This window comes from Phragmites australis, chromosome 8 (genome assembly GCF_958298935.1).
Source record: "Phragmites australis chromosome 8, lpPhrAust1.1, whole genome shotgun sequence".
In the NCBI taxonomy this organism is placed as follows: Eukaryota; Viridiplantae; Streptophyta; class Magnoliopsida; order Poales; family Poaceae; genus Phragmites; species Phragmites australis.
The window spans coordinates 22,416,099-22,436,386 of NC_084928.1; positions in this window are offsets into that span (position 1 = coordinate 22,416,099).

A 20,288-nucleotide genomic window follows, 5' to 3' on the forward strand; every position below is an offset into this window, starting at 1 on the left:
TATTTTCAGATATATTATGGTGATGGTGAAATTAGTTATGGTCCTAGCGGTGTAGATCTGTCTGGGTTTCGTTATGTCGTTAAGGGTCTTAGTAAAGCCAATGAGAGGATCATTGTGGTTATGTGCAAGTGGCTAATGCGGTGTTTTCAACTGGATCCGCAGCAACATGATCTTAAGCTGAAAGCTATCCTCAGCCGTGCTAATCAGGGATACTTTGGCGAGCTCGTCCCGATCGATGCAACATATACTTGGAGGCAATATGTAGATATATCATGTGAATGTGGGTTGCCTCTGATTTTGTTAGCTGAGGTGTAGCAGAAGGATCAAACAGATATAAACTCTGTGGAAGTTGTAGCGGGACCAAGTGAGATAGTGGTAGATGAATCAGACCCGGTAAATGTCGGGGCCAGGCCAGATGTTGGGGATATTCCTGAGATGCAACCGATGGGTATAACCGATGAGGGGGAGCACATCCCTAGCACAATTGAAGAGATGGAGTTGGAGGATCAAAAGCTGGAGGAAGCCGTTGCCGTTGAGGATTCATCTAACGAGGAGGGTAATGCTCATGTTCCTGCAGAGTGGAGGGATTAGGAATTTTCAAAGCTGGTGGTTAGTGAGGCTGATCGGACACCGTGGGAGTATCACGAGAACGAGGTGTCTCGGGGTGCTATGTACCTTACAAAGGAGGCTATTATTGATGCAGTTAAATTCTGGTCACTGTCTCTTCGGAGGCAGTTCAAGGTTATTAAGTCCAGTAAAAGGGAGTACGATGTGAAGTGCTTGGTGCCTAAATGTCCTTGGCGGGTGCATGCATTCAGGGGAAATGGGTAGACTACTGGCAGTGCTCAATAGTCAGGGAGCATAATTGTCACATTGAGGAAATAGAGTTCGCCTACCGGAACCTGTCATCTACTTTTATTGCTAATGTTATGTATGGGGAGATTGTAGACAACCTGAAGTATGAGCCACAATCAATAATCCGTGCTATTGAGCAAAGGTTCCAGTATACAATAAACTATGCGAAGGCATGGAGGGCGAAACAGAAGGCTATTGAGATGAGGTTCGGGACATATGAAGATTCATATCACAATCTACCTTGGAGTACAGCGGGAAACGAGTATTACAGCATGCTTTCTTTGCATTCACTGCAACCATCAAAGCATTTCGGTACTGTCGACCCATCATTTGCCTGGACGGGACATTCCTCACTGGGAAGTATAAAGGACAGATATTGTCTGCAATTGGGGTCGACGGTAACAATCAAGTCCTGCCACTAGGGTTTGCCTTCGTGGAGAGTGAGAACGGGGAAAGTTGGTATTGGTTCCTTGAGCGGGTGAAGCATGCTATTGTTTTGGACCGGCAGATGTGTGTCTGATTCATGATAGACATGCAGAGTTATTGCAGGCTTTGCTGGGTATGCAATATGGGAGTGTTCGACGGGGTGTTGCAGCAAAGTGGCCCGACTTGAAGAGCAGGTGGTGCATGCGCCATATGGGTGCGAACTTCTACAGACATTTCAAAAACAAAGACTTGATGAAGCTTTTCAAGAAATTGTGTAGTCAAAACTAGCAAAGGAAGTTCAATGCCTATGGGCAAGACTGGACGAACTAACTCTGAAACAGACAACTGAGGTAGCAGCCACAGGTGATGAACTGATAGCTCTTGGACCTCTCCCGATAGATACTCATCAGATAGTAAGAAGGTCAGGGTCAGCTATTAGGAGCTTTTCACAGTGGATACGTAATGAGCCAAATGAAAAATGGGCTTTGTTGTACGACAGTGGTGGGGTAAGGTATTGAATAATGACAACAAATCTTGCTGAGGTTTATAACTGGGTCATACGAGGTATGAGGTACCTCCCACTCGTTGGAATTGTAGAAGGTATTTTGCATAGGACTTGTAAATACTTCATTGATCGGTACACAGCTACTTTCAAGGTAATGGAAGATAATCATATGCTTTATGGATGGATGCTATGTGAGTATATGCAGAAGGCCACAAAGAAGGCACACATGCATCTCGCTAATCAAGAGGGGACTGCGGAGCACAGGTTCTATGTCCTGTGCCGGGATAAGGGTCGTAGGAGTGGAAGACGTGAGTGGCATGTGCAAGAGTGCATGCTTAAGAGTGGGACATGCATTTGTACTTGCCAGAAGCCACAATTGCTTCACAAACATTGTACACACATCATAGCTGCGTGTGCGGAGCACAATGTGCTTCCCAGGTAATATGTTTTAAAGTACTTTATGAAGGATCAGATACGAAACACCTAGAATCATGAGCTGTATAGTTACGTCATTGTTGCTACATTTATAAGTAATCCAGGTCCTTCACGAATCTATGCGCCTGATTTGGAAAATATGAAGAACGCACCGGGTCATCGCCAAACTCGCCGGAGTCGCAACGATATGGATGAATCCGAGGCGTCATCCAAGCATTTAATTAAGGGTTCAGGAGCCAACGATGTGTTAAGGACGTCGCTAGGAAGGAGCCCGAGATAGTGAAAGAACTCATGAAGATCATAGACAAGGTGGCCAATGCCGCGGAGGCACTCCTGTTCATAAAAGGAGAGGGACCATGGCATCAAGCACTACCAACCCAAACAAGATGATAACTCGGTGAAGAGCAAGTGCAAGAAGAACTCCAAAGTAGGTAAGGGCAAGAAAACAAAAATTGACAAAGTTTATGAAGATCTTCACGATAAGTGTCCAGACACATCTTGGGGCAAGGGTATTAGCTGGGCACTAGCGAACACTTCAGCAAGCCTTGGTGCGACTTCCAAAAGACCAATGGCCACAACCTGCAACAATGTCACATGAATCTACCAGAAGTTGATCAAGTATGAAATCGACAAGGCTAAGGGGAAGAGGACCTAGTTTGCGACCTAGAGCAGGGACGCTAGCTCCAGTAACGATGACTCGAACACGATGTCTTACCAAGAGGGGGACATAATCATTGACCACATGTTCAGTGGCTCTGCATCCTACGAGTCTAAACGTACAAGACGGTGGCTCGAGAAGTCCTAGTGGCGGTCCCCAAGAGTCGCTAGGCCATCAAGTGGTCAAATGTCGAAATCACTTTTAGCCAAGACAATAACCAGAGAATTTCATATGGCCAGACTGCTACCTAATAGTGGTTGGGCGTACGATCAACAACTGCAAGGTTACCCGAGTGCTAATTGACAGAGGAAGTTCTCTGAATATCCTCTTCATGGGTGCACTCGATGCGATGCAGACCTCTCGATCTACCATCAAGGCAGTTACTCATGCCTTCCACAATATAGTACCTGGATCTTTGGCTATGCCTATCGGCCATATATCACTTCTCATCACCATCGGGAAGCCCGACAACGCCATCTTAGAATGATAAACCCTAGCTAAATTCATGGTTACCACGCACTATGCTTACCAGTGCATGAAGATTCCAGGTGCATGAAGGAGTAATCACCTTCTAGGGCTGCCCCAAGGCAGGGCTTCGCTACGATAAGTAGTCTCAACATGGTGGCTTAACACCAGCCTAACAAGGAGATGAAGAACTTGAGGCCTAAAGTGGCCGAGAAGCCTCCATCATGACCATGACTAGAATGGTCGAAAGCAAACCCGACAACCTAGGGATCTGTTTCTCAGACTAGTTCGGAACCAACGTAACAATAAACTGTCCCCAAAGTAGGAGGGTCTATGTGTATCGATTAGATCTAATCGTATTGTGTCATATAGGTTATTGATATAAGATAATAGAGTCTTAAATAATTCAATGAATGTTGATTAGCTCTGTAAGTTCTATATGTAAGTACTAAGAGTACACTTATTCTAATAAAGATCATATTACCTGAAAGGTTGCGTGAATCCCTTTTTGACTCTATCTATCATCGCTTGCACCATAGTGCCTAGCAACGGGGTAAGTCGCTAGCTAGGTACCTCTACCAACGCGTGCACCTGAGATTGTGAAAAGGCTTTTTACCACTAAAGGGTAGTATGAGTTTCTTTTACTATTTTGCATTATTTGTTTCTTAACTTTTAGACTGCTTATGTGGAAAATTCTTCCGAGATAGACAGTCAGGAGCTTAATGAGAACTTGGTACTAAAAACTAAAAATGGTGTATTATGCATGGTCCAAAGTTGATTCCAATGAGAAGGGATATAATTCTAAGCTGTAACCTAGGGGTTGTGAAAAGGTTCCTTATCGAGTCCATGAGTGCCTCAAGGATATGATGCTTTCCACTCAAGTTAGACCTAAAGTTGACCATAATAATTGTCCCAAATAGTGGCTGATTTCTTCTAAACTAATCAGAGGGAGAAGCGAGTAAGATTATGCATGATAAGCTGCCTAACACCTTCGGCACCTAGTGCTTACGATGCTCCCATTTTAAACATAGAACATTTAAGATAATATCTTAGGTCCTAGAAAGCTATCAAGTTCATATTACAGATGATCTCCATTCATGTGGTCTCCGAGCAGGTAGTTAGACTGAGAAGGTGGTACGTGAGTAGATGTTCGGATCAAGCATGTAGTCGAATCTAGGAAATCCATGTTACTTGTAGATATATTGGAGTTTATGTGGTCAACTAGGAAAGATATGTTAGTTATAGAAAGTTTGGAGAATAGAAGGCTTAGCCGAATCATATCTATAATTCTTATTCGATTTGAATTAGGAGTCCTGAGATTATAGGGCTAAGACCTGCAGCCCTTTAAATATGAGAGGGTCTTGTCCGATTGAAACATCAACCAATCGATCAAACACAATTTACATTACCTTTCATTTTGCCTAGCCCCTATAGTTTTGTTCTCTTTTTCAATCTATATTGCTACATGTTCTTTATCTTGACAACCAAGGACAGGCCGCTGGCCATCCGTGCTTTGACAGGGTCCCTCTCGAGCATGGGTGACGATGAAGGTCCGACAACACAGTGCCACAGCTGGGGTATCCTAGGTGTTGCTCACCGGATTTTGCAACAAGGTGCTCACTGTTTTACGAGACATCTTTTCATGTCAATACACTTTTTGGTGACTCCGCTGAGGGAGAAGCTTTCAACTACCCTTTAGCCGAATTCCAAAGCCCTAGACATGTCTACTTCAGAGATCAACAAAGATAACATCATCATGGCATCCTAGGACGAGTTGACAGAAGAAGCGCATTTGGCGATCGAGGCTGACTTGGAGCAACATTGGCAACAACTACTCTCATGCTACGTAAGGACTTGGCAGGGCGTGTTCAAGAAGGAAGATTCTCCACTGACCACCGACTAGCACCCTAAGGTATTAACCAATGTAAGTGCTTAACCCTCTCTCTCTCTCTCTCTCTCTCTCATGAGGACGTTGCTAGTATGATTGATCAATCCGTCAGTCCAACTATGGCTAATAGTGTTTAGAAGATGGTTGAGGACATGTTGGTTAGTAAGATTTGGCCTTTAGTTTTGCAAATACATGAGGAACAAGGTTTGAAACAACCTGTTGCTAGTAATGTTAATGCTTCAAATCCTTCTGCTATCATTAATACATTACCTAGTGCTTCTTATGTCTGTTTGAATAACCCTCATAATAGTCAAAATTATATGGGTAGTGTTGCACCTAGTCATGTCACTTCTCATGTTATTAAAACTAATGTGACATGAAACCCGTATCAAACACCATATGTTAAGCACCATGCTTCAACTTTGGCTTAAGCTTGTAGAGCTGAAGGTTATCCCAAAGTCCAGACACCTTATTACCAAAACGTGGCATATAGTGCTCCGCCTATACCATTGCAAGGGTTAGGCATCCCTTATGGGTTGACGCCTATAGAATGTTTTTCTATGCCACCTCCTGTTACTTCCTATGCACCGAATTTTCCTACATCACAGCTTGAGCTAGTAGCTAACCCTGCTTGGTTTGTGACCGATTATGCTAAAATCATGTGATAACAAGTAGCTACCGTGCTAAGACAACAATTCGGTGTGGAGGTTAGGAGAAAAGCTCATGCACACCAAAAGCTATATCCCAAACCCTATGACACAATTTCATACCCCCACGCTTTCAAGGTTCCTGATTTCATAAAATTCACCAGGGAAGGAAATAGAATCACTAGGGAGCATGTGGGTCAGTTTGTTGCGCAATTGGGTGAAGCCAGTTCCCATGATGTCCTGAAAATTAGATTATTTCTTTCGTTATTGTCTTGGACTACCTTTACATGGTTTAGATCTCTTGCTCCTAAGTCTGTACATGTGTGGTCTCAATTAGAAGAAATGTTTCATTAATATTTTTATATTGCTAACATTGAACTGAGACTTTCACATTTGACATCGGTTGAACAAAAATATAATGAAACTGTTGCTGATTATATTAGAAGATTTAGGGATACAAAGAACCAATATTTTAACTTGATGCTTTCTAACAAAGACTTGGAAGAATTGGCTTATTTGGACTTATTGTCACATCTTAAGGAGAAGCTAGAAGGTTAGGATTTCCAAGATGTTAGTCAAGTATTACAATGGGCTCTGGCACAAAAGAGCTGGGCTAAAAGGTCTAGAAATTTTTAGAGGTCAAATGATAAAGTAAGAGTCAATTGTCCTAATGTCCACATGCTTGAGTTTGAATCTGAAAATTCGGACAATGACGATGTTGATGTGTGTGTGGCCGAATGGGCATGGTCCTCTAAGTCCAAGCCATTCGTTTGCTCTGCTCTTAAACTGATGCCTCCTAAGAATCGGCAAGAAGAAATCAAATTTACTTTTGATGTAGCAAAGTGTGACCGAATTTTTGACTAGTTGCTACGAGAAAAAAAAGATTAAGTTGTCTTATGCTCTTGTAAAGAATTGATCAAGATTGTGGTACATACTCCAGCTACAGGGGGGCATGATCACAATGCTAAGCCAAGGATGATGAAACCAAAAAGCTAGGAAGTTGGCAAATGGAAGGTTAACGAAGCGAGGAGACATGACCAGGTTGAGAAGATCAAACCTACCTTCGAGCAACTTTTGTCTAAATATGAGAAAGACAAGGCCGTCCGAGCACATGTGAGCCTATGAAGCGGGTTCAAGTGACCACGATCACCTCCAAGGCAGGGAGCACGTGATCATCATCGACACTGTGCTACTGCCATGTACCCACCACTTGGGCAATCGGCGCCATTGCTTTGGGTGATCCCTCCTATGTTATTTCCTCCTTGCCTACGTGGGGTTATGACGGTATGTGGATGCTTCCTCCTCCCAAGCAGCTTCCTCCTTTTCATCCAGGATGGGCAGCACCATAGAAGACAGTTTTTGATAGAATATCGCGTACTATCCATGACTGATTGGGTGCTATGAATCGGTTTAGTGATGTTCAACGTGCTAAAGTTGTGAAGAAAGTATACCAAGTCAAAGAGAGCAGTGTTCCTACTCAAGGTACATGACTTAGAAGTGATGGAATGAGGACCACGGCTACTGATGTCATTGAGATTGGTTCCATGAAAGTAGTTATCGAAGAGCTTGGTGAAGGACTAATTGTCATTAGTAATAATTTGTTCAAATCTAAGCATGTAAACACTACTGTCCAAAATACTTCAAAGACTAATGATCATGAAGCGAGTAGTAGCAAGCAACTTTCTAAATACCTACAGTCGAGGTGGTGTCCCTCAGGCTTCTCCCATACAAAGAAGAGAAGATTGCAGCAGCTGCGCAAGCAAGAATTGATGGAGCAACAAGCTAAAAGGTTACAAGATGTTGCTTTCAATGGGGTTAAACCGATGCAACCCATGAAGCAAATGTGGAGACCAATGCTAGATGCCCCTGTAGCAGTTCTTTCACCAGCAATGGCACTGATGCCTATACAAGATGAAAAGGAAGATGAAGAACTGCTCTATTATGGTGATTCACCGGTGCCCTCTAATGATGCTTCACCTAACAAATGCATGGATATCAATATGGTTTTTACGTTACCTTCGGAGTTTCATGTTATAGACGAAGGTGCAGTGGCTCAATTTTACTTGGGGAGGCCATTTTTGAGAAGCCAAAGGAGATGGATCAACACTTGAAGCCGTTATATGTAAAGGGCCATATTAATGGGAAGCCGATTTCAAGGATACTAGTTGATGGTGGAGCCGCAATGAATTTTTTGTCATATTCAATTTTCAAGAAGCTTGGTAGAGATGATGATGAATTAATAAAGACTAACTTGATGCTCAATGGGTTCGCAGGTGATTCTAATGAGGCCAAATGTGTTATTTCTATGGAACTTACTATTGGAAGTGTTGGAAACTTGCGTAATCAAACAAAGTAGTGGGCCTTTGGAATCCCAAGGAGATCCGATGGCTTGGTGGAGAACACATAGAGTAGGGAACCATGTACTGATATTAATGTCACCCATCTTTTCAGTTACGATGCCACCCTATTTATAGGCCATACCCATCTATTCTCTATTACAGATTACAATATTACCCTCCAACTACCACATTCTAGGCATATTTGTGGCTAATTTGGTACTATCCTTAGTACAACTGGCTTATTTACAACCCTGTCCTTCATCCCCTTTAGTTGTCAGCAATGGTCCTCCCTACGCTCAGGCTCCCAAAGGTCCACGCTTAGTGAGGCCTTCGGCATCTCTTCAATCGTCTTCCTCGCGGTGCCAAGTGAAGATATTTGGCGGTCCTCTGAAGGCCCGACGATGGCTTCTCTTGTGACATCACCTCCGGCATCCCTTCGGCCAATTCCCTCATGACCCCGAGGGAAGGCCTTCGGTTGGCCTCTGAAGGCTCGTCGATCGCTTCGCTTGCGACCTGACCTTCGGTGTCCCTTTGGTCAATTCCCTCGTGTCACCGAGTGAAGGCCTTCGGTTGGCCTCCGAAGGCCCATAGATGGCTTTGATTGAGATCTAACCTTCAGCATCCCTTCGGTTGATTCCCTCATGATGCCGAGCAAAGGCCTTCGGTTGGCCTCCGAAGGCATAGCCAATCCTATCTGCTGGGACACTCCTGCGGTGCTAAGTATCCGATTAGTACCTTTGGGGTATTGAAGGATCCCTGTAACATGACATATCCACGACTGTAAGCTTTGCCAGTAAACATTGGTGTTGGGGCAAGAGTTTGTCTTGCCCCAGCAAATACGGCGAGAGTTTCTACAAAGGAGGAGACTCAAGCTTTGAGACGAAGTTTAAGAGGAAGAAACACTACGAGTATGTTGATAGTAGCAAAAATGGATAGATCTGGGGGAGAATCACAAGTTTGCTGTGATGCGTGTTTTGTCTCCGTCGCAATGTGAGGGGACCTTTTGAAGGGGTGGCCGCATACGTGCGTGCTTTCGTGCCTCCAAACCGTACTTCTTCATCCCTTTCGAAGGTGATGGCTAGTTTTTCTAATGACCGGTGGATACTTAGGCTAACTGAGGAGAACCGGGGAGTAGTGGCGATCTCGTCATCTCTGGTTATCGTCTACTCCTTCCTAATTTGTTTCAGATTTCCATCTCAGGAAAGTCCCTCTGTGTAACACCCTAATTTTTTTTCTAATTCTAAATTTTTCTCAATATTTGTTAAAGTTCAAATGAATTTAAATATTTTATTTAAAAAGAGAGAAAACCCTATTTTATATGAAAGAAAAACAAAATAACATAGGATATAAGTGAATATTTTGCATTCATGCTGAATTAGGCGAATAAGATTTTTATTTGATTTTTGATGAATTTATTTGAAGAGTTTTTGCCTGGATTTTGAATTTGAATTTGGATTTGAATTCAAAAGAAAAAGAAAAAGGAATAAAACCTCTCGCGGGCTGTCTTTCTCCTTTTCGGCCCAACTCCTCGGCTTCGGCCCAGCCGCCGCCGATCTCCTCTCCCACCTGGGCCTCAACCCAGCCTCGGCCCAGTCGCGCGCGCGCCAGCCCACGCGCCGAAGATGCCGTGCCAAGCCGCCCACACCTGAGTCGCCGACAGGCGGGTCCCGCTCGTCAGACCTTTCTTCCTCCTTCGGTCAGATTCCGACTCGAACTCAAACACGCGCCGGCCGCCGCTTTTCGATCCGAATCTGAGCCGTCCCGAGCCTTAGAGCTTCTAGAAAGCTGCCAAATCAAATCCTCGGGATCCCCTCTATCTCTAACCTACCTTATCTCTAAGGATTTCGCGTTTAAACGGGGAAACCGAGCTCGGATTTGGCCCTCCGCCGCCGTGTCCGAGTCAAACGCGCTGCGCCGTCGCCCTGGACACCTCGAGCTGCCTATATAAGTAGAGCCTCCCTCCCCGAACGCATCTCAACCAGAATTCGACAAAACCCGAGCCTTAGACACCGAGTTCAGAGCTCGCCGCGCCACCCTCACCGCCGCTTCGACCGAGCTCGCCACCACGCTGTTCAAGAGCATCGTAGCGCATCCCGAGCCCACCATCGCGAGTGCTTGCCACCACAGAAGCTTTTCCCGTCGTCGATTTGATCTCTGCGCCACCGGAGAGCCTTCTCCGACGAGTTCCCGAAGCCGCCGCCGCACCCTTCCGTCACCGACCACCTTCCCGTGCCGTGCAGCCTTCGGTAAGCCCCAAAACGAGATTACCGTTTCCTCCTGATGCTTTTCTGCCGCTTGTCGTCGTGATCCGAGGCCGGCAACAACGTTTGCGCTTGTCTCCGGTGAGTCGCCGCCGTGCCCGAGCTCGGCTCCACCGAGAACCACCTTGCCGACCGTCCCCTTTAAGCTCAGCCGTCGGATCTGTCCTCAACGGCCTAGATTAGATCCCATCTGTACCCCTTCGCTGACCAACCAGAGGCTGCCACGTGTGGCCACTTAACCCAGTCAGCAGCCATGCCATGTCACCCATCCACCTCAGCCGCCACCTCAGCCGCCACCTCAGCCTTTTTGCTGATGTGTCACCCCTGTCACCATGCCACGTTAGCCTGAGCTACCCAGTTAGTAATTCAAACCTTTTTCAGTATAAAAATAAATCTGATAATTACTTTTATTGGTAATTTTGCAATTTAGCCCCGAAACTTTTCTGAAATAACAAAAAGAGCCCTATCTTTTTACATTTAGGTCCCTATACTTTTTCATAATTACATTTTGGTCCCTCTATTTTTACAAAAAGGTCCCTGGCCTTTCTGTTAATTCAATTTAAGTCCTTTTCTTTTTCCCAGATTTAACCCTAGACTTGTTTTAGCCCTAACTTTTCCATCGTAACTCCGATTTAAGCGATTCTTGCGTCGATGGATTCATTTTTCAGTGCTCTTTCTTTTTAGCCAGTTTTTATCTTGTTGTTCTTTTGTTTTGTGCTCTGTTCTTAGTGTATCTTATTTGTTTATTTGCCGGTAATTGTGCGATTAGCCGATAACGTCCCGGATCAATTTGAAGAATATCAAGACCAGGAGCAAGAATACACTGAGCAGCAGCAAGGAGAAGGCAAGTGTCCTTGATCATATTGAACCTATATTTTTAAATGTTTTGTTTTACAAAACTGCATGCAATGTCTGTCAATATGATGGGTAGTCACCTATGTTAGGGTTTTTCCCTAGATATTCCCTTATCATCCCTTGGAACCTAGATAGTTTATGGTTAGGAGTCTTTTATGGGTAGATTGCTTAGTGTCACACCCGGTTTAAAGACCAAAACCAGATGTAAACTATATGTATGCCAGGATCAGTTATTCATACATATAGCGACTTCATTAGTGTAACAGACACAGTGTTTCTTATTACAACGCTAGAATATTACAAAGTGACCACCCACGGGTCTAAAGAAAAGAACACCACAGCGGAAAAAGGGAACGACACAGCTCCAAACCAACAGGCAGCCGACCGAGAGGTTCCACAAGCCTAGAACTCGGCGCCATCCTCGGGGAAGTCATCCTCAGGAAAATCTTCAAATGCGTCACCTTCTGAAACAGCAAGCGTGAGTATTTCCAATACTCAACAAGTGGGGGAAAACAAATGAATCTACTATGGTGGCTTGAGACAAGGTTTTCCTAATCTAGGGTTTCATTTGCATAAAAGCTGGTTTTTAGCCCTGAACTACGGAAACAAATTTTTATTTTAACCGAGAAAAGATGTACCAAAGGTTTTCTTTAACCTCCGGGAATTCAACCCAATTCCCAGACCAAGAAAAACACCCATCCCGACTAATCATGCGAGGGTCCAGGCTGCTCATAACCGTGAGCACGGCTGAATATTCAGTTTGACACTCTGCAGAGTTTGTGCACTTTACCCACGAGTCGTGATCTTCTCTGTTGCCGGCACCTGATGGTACCTTACACACTTCCGGGGTGTGCGCCAAGAGATCACTACTAGGCTTTTCCAGAGAGTCTCCCAGAATGCACTTGCCCACTGAGGTTTCACCGCCGTACATAAGTGGAGTAACCCTCCACCCCAGAGGCCCCCTCTTGTGCCGGGTAGAATCGGAAAGTAACCCTTCCTTATCTACACATCCGATTGGCTCATACAACCCTGGGAGAACATCTAGTTACTAGGCCAAGCCGTACCATATTGGTCTCGTGGTTGCCTTGTTTGCCATGGGTGTTCGCTCCACGAACCGGTCCTTAAAATGGTCTGGGCAAGACCTCCAATAACCCCATAAGGGTATACTACCCAACAACCAAACAACCAACCATGTCGGGAAAAGTACCCCTTTCTTGCCCAGAACCCCAATTATCTCCGTTGTTAACTCCCTTAACAACATTAATTTTCCATGATATTCTTCCTATATCAATTTTTAGTTCATAACTCAAGATTTATCATCCTACACGCTACATGTTCATCTAAAGCATGGCTAAGCAAAAACATGATGATCTTGTATGGATAAAGCATCTACAACCAACACTAGTATTTGCTATACTACCCATTTTTGTAAAGCATCATGCATATTCTGAGAAAGACTACTTGATGTAAAACTGGGTTTGCAACATGGTCAAGACACTTGCCTTCGTCGAAGTGTTGCACAGGTCCCTCAAAATCTTCCTCTTGAAAGTTGCCGAACTCCTGGACTGAATCGTCTACACGAGCACACAATCTAACATGAGAACAGTACACCAAACATTCCTAAAACTAGAGAAAAACCCTATAAACAGATTCTACACGTCGCTACGAGAATATGAGCGCAAAGATCGCCTAAATCGGAGCTACGAGCAAAAAGTTATGAGATTTTGAAGATTAGGGGCTATTCTGCAAATTATTCTTATTACCAGAGATTAAAACCGATTATTTTTATACTGAAAACGGGTTTATTGCGCAATGCTGATGTCATAAACCGGACATCCATTATTTTGTGAAAAAAAAAGAGGGGCGGTGGACCGAGTCCACCGAGCGGTGGACCAGCCGAGATCCTTCGGTCCATGGTCCACCGAGGACCGATGGCTCTGGACGGCTACGGGCCGGCGGCGGGCGGCCGGGGGACGGCCGGAGTTGGCCGGGAACACGCGCCGGTGAGCGGGAGGCTCCGACGAGCGGCGGAAGAGAAGAAGGGAGGGGCGGCGAACTCACCCCGGGCGTCAAGGAGACCGGAGAGGCGCTGGGGTGGTCGGGCGACGACGAGTACTGCAACGGCGGTCGGCTAGGCGGCGGAAGGGGTGCTCCGGCGACCGAAAGATGACGGCAAACCGAGGAACCGACTCCGGAGGGTCCTGCGAAGATGATGAACGGGTCAATTTGGCCGGAGGCTATTCGGTCATGAAGAACGGTGTCGGCGGAGCTCCTCACCGGAGTTGGCAAAGAAGAGGACGGCGACGACGAATTCGGCGAGGAAAAAGAGTGGGAGCTAAAGCAAAATGCGAGGAACTTTGCCACGGAGAGAATAGGCGGCTTAAATAAAGGAGAGGGGGAGTAGGGTGGCCGGAATTGGAAGAGAAAGGGGCGGCAGCCATGGATTAATGGCCGACGGTTTTCCTTGCTTTAACCGCGCAATGGAGAGGGGAAATGAGGGGGCAATGGCCGGGGAAACTTGATGGGGCTTTAGGGCTCGGATCCGGCAGTTGTTGGGAGAGGAGAGGTCGCGCGAGGAGGGAAAACGGCCGACGGCCGTTGGAGCTTGGGCGCGGCCGGAGGAAGGAGAAGAGAAGTCGTCGGCTTGGCTCGGCGAAGCCGGCTTCGGCTCGGGGCTCAGCGGGCCCACACGGCAGCGAGAGCGGGCGCTGGCTCAGGACTCCGGTGGGCCGGCTCGGGGAAAGGGGAGGTCGGCGGCCCACGCGGGAGGGAAGGAGAAGGGGGAGGGGGGTTTGGGCCGAGGGAGAAGGAGGATTCGGCCCGAGAGCGCTTTCTGATTTTACAAAACTTTTTCCAATTGAATTTCAACAAAATTTTCCAATGGGGTTTTAAAGCGGCGAAACCTAGCGAAATTTTGCAAACTTTTTCAACCCAATAAAACCTTATTGCATCTACAACGGCATGAATGCAATCAAACAATTATCCTAGGCCATGTTAATTTTAGAAATTAATTTCCTATTGAGTTAAGTTGCAACACCTGAGTTAATTCTAAGAAAGTTTTAAATTATTGCAAAAATTTGAATTTTTGGGTGTTACAAACCTACCCCCCCTTAGGATGAATCTCGCCCTCGAGATTCGGGTTGATCTTCAAATAACTGCGGGAATTCTGCCTTCAGATCATCTTCTCGCTCCCAGGTTGCCTCATCTTCCGAGTGATGACTCCATTGAACCTTGCACATTCTAATAGCCTTTCTTCTCGTTGTTCGCTCTGCAGTATCCAGAATTCTGATAGGATATTCTGCATAGGTCAGGTCTTCCTTTGGGTCCACTTCTTCCAGGGACAACTGTTCTTCTGGCATCCTTAAACATTTCTTTAATTGAGACACATGAAATACATCATGCACGTCAGCCAGTGCAGATGGCAGTTCCAACTGATAGGCTACCTCTCCACGTCTAGCGATTATCTTGAATGGTCCAATGTACCTAGGTGCCAATTTTCCTTTGACCTTGAACCTGCGGAGGCCTCTGATAGGCGAGACTTTCAAATACACCATATCCCCCACTTCAAAGGTCAATCCTCTCCGTCGATTATCCGCATAACTCTTTTGTCGGGACTGTGCGGCCTTCAAGTTTTCCCGTATGGCCTGAACCTGTTCTTCTGCTCTTCTAAGAATTTCTGGCCCAAACACCTGGCTTTCTCCAGTTTCGTTCCAATACAGCGGAGTTCTGCACCTTCTACCATACAAAGCTTCATATGGAGACATTTTGAGGCTGGCTTGGTAGCTGTTATTGTAAGAAAACTCTGCATATGGTAAGCTTTTATCCCAACTCTGCTTGTACTTCAAGGCGCAGGCTCTTAACATATCTTCCAACACTTGGTTGGTCCTCTCTGTCTGCCCATCGGTTTGGGGGTGATATGCGGAACTGAAGTTCAGTTTAGTGTCCAAGGATTCGTGTAGTTTCTGCCAGAAGCGAGAGGTAAATTGGGTACCTCTGTCCGACACAATCCTTTTGGGTACCCCATGTAGACACACAATTCTTGACATATACAACTCGGCAAGTTTCGCACTTGAATATGTTGTCTTGACTGGGATAAAATGCGCAACCTTCGTTAAGCGATCCACCACTACCCAGATAGAATCGTAGCCTGCTTGAGTGCGGGGTAACCCGACGATGAAATCCATACCAATTTCTTCCCACTTCCACTCTGGAACTTTCAAGGGTTGCAATAATCCTGCTGGCCTTTGATGTTCTGCCTTTACTCTCTGACAGGTGTCGCACAAAGCCACATATTCTGCAACATCTCTCTTCATACCATACCACCAATAATACTCTTTCAGATCCTGATACATCTTAGTGCTCCCGGGGTGAATGGAATGTGCAGAATCGTGTGCTTCTCGCAAAATTAAATCCTTCAAAACTTTCTGGTTGGGTACACAAATCCTTTTTCCAAACCATACTGTTCCTTGATTATCTTCCGAGAAACCCGGTGCCTTATCTGTTTTTATGAGTTCTTTGATCTCCTTTATTTTCTCATCCTCCCATTGTCCTTTTCGGATGCTTTGTTCCAATTGTGACTTCATTTCTATTACTGTTGCATCCATGTCGGCAATAAAACCTAAATTTAATCTCTCAAATTCCTTGCATAATTCCGGCTGACTTCCTCGCAACATAGTCATATTGCAATATCCCTTCCTACTCAGGGCATCTGCCACAACGTTTGCTTTCCCAGGGTGGTAATGTATTCCCACATCATAATCCTTGATTAGTTCCAACCATCTACGTTGCCGCAAATTAAGATCCGGTTGGGTGAAAATATATTTTAGGCTTTTATGATCCGTATATATTTCACATCGGTTGCCAATGAGGTAGTGCCTCCAAATTTTCAGGGCGTGAACTACTGCAGCTAATTCCAAATCGTGGGTCGGATAATTTTCCTCATGTTTTCTTAACTGCCTAGATGCATATGCTACCACATGACCTTCCTGCATAAGCACACATCCCAACCCTTGTCGAGATGCATCACAATACACTGAGAACGACGTTTGGGTGTCTGGCATGATAAGAACTGGTGCGGTGGTCAACTTTTTCTTCAATTCGTTGAAACTGGCTTCTCGAGCGGCTGTCCATTTGAATTCTGCTCCTTTTCCTAGTAGTTCTGTCATTGGTTTCACTATCTTGGAAAAACCTTCTATAAATCGGCGGTAATACCCTGCTAAACCCAAGAAACTGCGGATCTCTGAAACATTCTGCGGGGTTTTCCAGTTTAGTACATCCCTTACTTTGGACGGATCTACGGACACACCTCCCGATGAAATAATATGACCAAGGAAGGGTACTTCAGTCAACCAGAACTCACACTTACTCAATTTGGCATAGAGTTGGTTCTCCCTGAGTTTCTGTAATACCATCCTTAAGTGTTCCTTGTGTTCTTCCTTGTCCTTGGAGAAGACCAGGATATCATCAATAAACATTACGACGAACTTGTCCAAAAACTCCATGAAGACTTTATTCATTAGGTACATGAAGTATGCTGGCGCATTTGTCAAGCCAAAAGACATTACCGTGAACTCATAAAGGCCATATCGAGTGACGAACGCGGTCTTTGGAATATCCGAAGCGCGAATTTTAAACTGGTGGTATCCGGACCGAAGATCAATCTTGGAGAAAATACACGCCCCTTTCAACTGATCAAACAGACCATCAATGTGAGGCAGTGGGTATTTGTTCTTGATAGTTACTTCATTGAGAGCCCGATAGTCAATACACATCCTTTGCGTTCCATCTTTCTTGGGTACAAAGATGACCGGAGCTCCCCAGGGTGAAGAACTAGGGCGGATAAAACCTTTGTCTAACAGCTCTTGGATTTGCTCCTTGAGCTCTGCCAACTGATTGGCATCCATTCTATATGGTCTCTTATATATAGGTGCAGTTCCTGGCACTAATTCAATCACAAATTATATTTCACGATCTGGCGGCATACCTGGAAGATCATCGGGAAATACGTCCGGGAATTCATTCACCACACTGATCTCTTTGATAGGAATACCCTTCATTTGATTTAGTGAGCCTTCCTCCGTCGAGGGTATAGCTGCAACAAACTCGACCTGCGTGCCTTCTTGCTTAGTCAGTTGAACTGCTCTTCTGGCGCAGTCTATGATTCCCTTATATTTCGCCAGCCAGTCCATTCCCAGTATGACGTCAATCCCATTGGATTCCAGAACTATAAGGTTGGCTAAGAAATCTACCCCCCTTATACAAAGGCTTAGCTTTGAGCATATATACTTTGCCCTCATCTCTCCTCCAGGAGAGCTAATAATCATTTGCTGCTTCATATTCACAATTGGCAGATTATACTTTGCAACATATCTTGCAGTGATGAATGAATGTGATGCTCCTGAATCAAATAAAACTGATGTTGGGTTTGAGTTGACAAGGAACATACCAAGCACCACATCTTGTGCCCCTTGGACTTCTTCAGTAGTGACATGGTTGATTCGCCCACGCGCGTAGTTCTGTTGAGCCCGGTTGGTTGGAGCTGGTGCCGGGTTCCCATTGCGGCCCGGAGCTTGATGTTGCCCCTGCTTTGGAGCATACCCATTGCCATGCTGCACGGGAGAGTTGCTGGGTTTCTTCCTTGGGCATTTATTGGCATAGTGCCCTACTTCACCACAGACGAAACATGCCTTTCCGGTGGAAGGTGCCTGATCACCAAACTTCTGTTGAGGCATCGGGGGTTGGGTCTGACGAGGGGCTTGGAAATTTGAGCGCTGAGCTTGCATTTGTAGCTTGTTCTGGTTCTGGTGCTGGTTCTGTTGACGGAACATGGGTCCTTGTTGAGGTGGGTTATAGCGGGGTCGGAAGCGACTGCTTGAGCCTTGGCCTTGAGAAGACATCTTTCTCTTATGCTCCATCTGGCGGCGTTTGTGTTCCACCACCAGGGCTTTATTTACCATAGCCTGGAAGCTTGCGAAATCTTGGGGAAGCAATGCATATTGGATACCATCATTCAGGCCCTCTAGGAAGTGTTCCTGCTTTTTCTCATCTGTATCGACATCCTCGGGGGCATACCTTGATAGTTGTGTGAACTTTGCCACATACTCACTTACAGACATAGCTCCCTGCTTAAGCTCATGAAATTCCTTCTTTTTGAGTTTCATTGCCCCAGCTGGTATATGGTGAGTGCGGAAACTGGTCTGAAACTCTGCCTATGTTATGGTTTGTGCGTCTTCATGGGCATTGACGTATGCGTCCCACCAATCAGCCGCGGGCCCGGAAAGTTGGTGTGAAGCAAACAAGACTTTTTCCCTGTCGTTGCACTGAGCTATTATGAGCTTCTTCTCCGTGGTGTTCAACCAGTCATCGGCATCCTTTGGTTCCATAGCCTGTGAGAATACCGGGGGCTTGGTTCTCATAAACTCTCCCAACTTATTCTGCAGCGGAGGAGGAGGGGCTTGCATGCGCACGGGGGCCTGCTGCATATTTGCCATAGTTTGAGCTAGTCCTTGAAGGATTTGTGTTTGCATGGCCATCATTTGCTCCATGTTGAATTGAGGTGGTGGAGGAGGAGGAGGCAGTTGCTGGTTGTTGTTGACTTCGTTGTTGACGGCGCGGGGGTTTCTCCTGGTGTTTACCATCTGCTGGTTGCCAAGGTATGAGCGGGGAACGGAGGAAAAAGCCAAGACGACAAGATATGACTGAGACAGGAAGAACAAGAGCAAAAAGACTCCCAACTATTTATTATAAGATAACTGATGCAAAGGAGAAAGAGCATCCACCTTACATCGACAATCACAAAAAGATCCAACTCATAACATGATCACAAAACAGACACGACGACACCAAGACTAGACAACACAAACGGTCTAGACGACTTATTAAACTGGCTTTAGGTACTCTCCTAAGCATGCGACCCGGCAGATGGTTTGGCAGTTGACTGATCGCCGCCCTCCGAAGACTCCTCACTGGAAGTATCACTGCGGCGCGGCCTCTTGGGAGAGGGCGAGCGAATGGACTGGTCCTCTGAGTCGGAAGAGCTGGACATCCCATTGAGGCTCTTCTGCAGCTCCCTGATCTGTGCTTCGGCATCACGAAGGCGCTTGCGGGTGTCCCGAAGTTCGTCCAAGGCTTCATCCAAGTCCTCGTGCAGTGTGGTGGCCAGCAGCACCTGCTCTCGAGCTACACCGCTGTGCTCGTGGGTGGTTGCCTTCACCTTGCGAGGAAAAAGAGTGGGAGCTAAAGCAAAATGCGAGGAGCTAAAGCAAAATGCGAGGAACTTTGCCACGGAGAGAATAGGCGGCTTAAATAAAGGAGAGGGGGAGTAGGGTGGCCGGAATTGGAAGAGAAAGGGGCGGCAGCCATGGATTAATGGCCGACGTTTTTCCTTGCTTTAACCGCGCAATGGAGAGGGGAAATGAGGGGGCAATGGCCGGGGAAACTTGATGGGGCTTTAGGGCTCGGATCCGGCAGTTGTTGGGAGAGGAGAGGTCGCGCGAGGAGGGAAAACGGCCGACGGCCGTTGGAGCTTGGGCGCGGCCGGAGGAAGGCGAAGAGAAGCCGTCGGCTTGGCTCGGCGCAGCCGGCTTCGGCTCGGGGCTTAGCGGGCCCACACGGCAGCGAGAGCGGGCGCTGGCTCAGGACTCCGGTGGGCCGGCTCGGGGAAAGGGGAGGTCGGCGGCTCACGCGGGAGGGAAGGAGAAGGGGGAGGGGGGTTTGGGCCGAGGGAGAAGGAGGATTCGGCCCGAGAGCGCTTTCTGATTTTACAAAACTTTTTCCAATTGAATTTCAACAAAATTTTCCAATGGGGTTTTAAAGCGGCGAAACCTAGCGAAATTTTGCAAACTTTTTCAACCCAATAAAACCTTATTGCATCTACAACGGCATGAATGCAATCAAACAATTATCCTAGGCCATGTTAATTTTAGAAATTAATTTCCTATTGAGCTAAGTTGCAA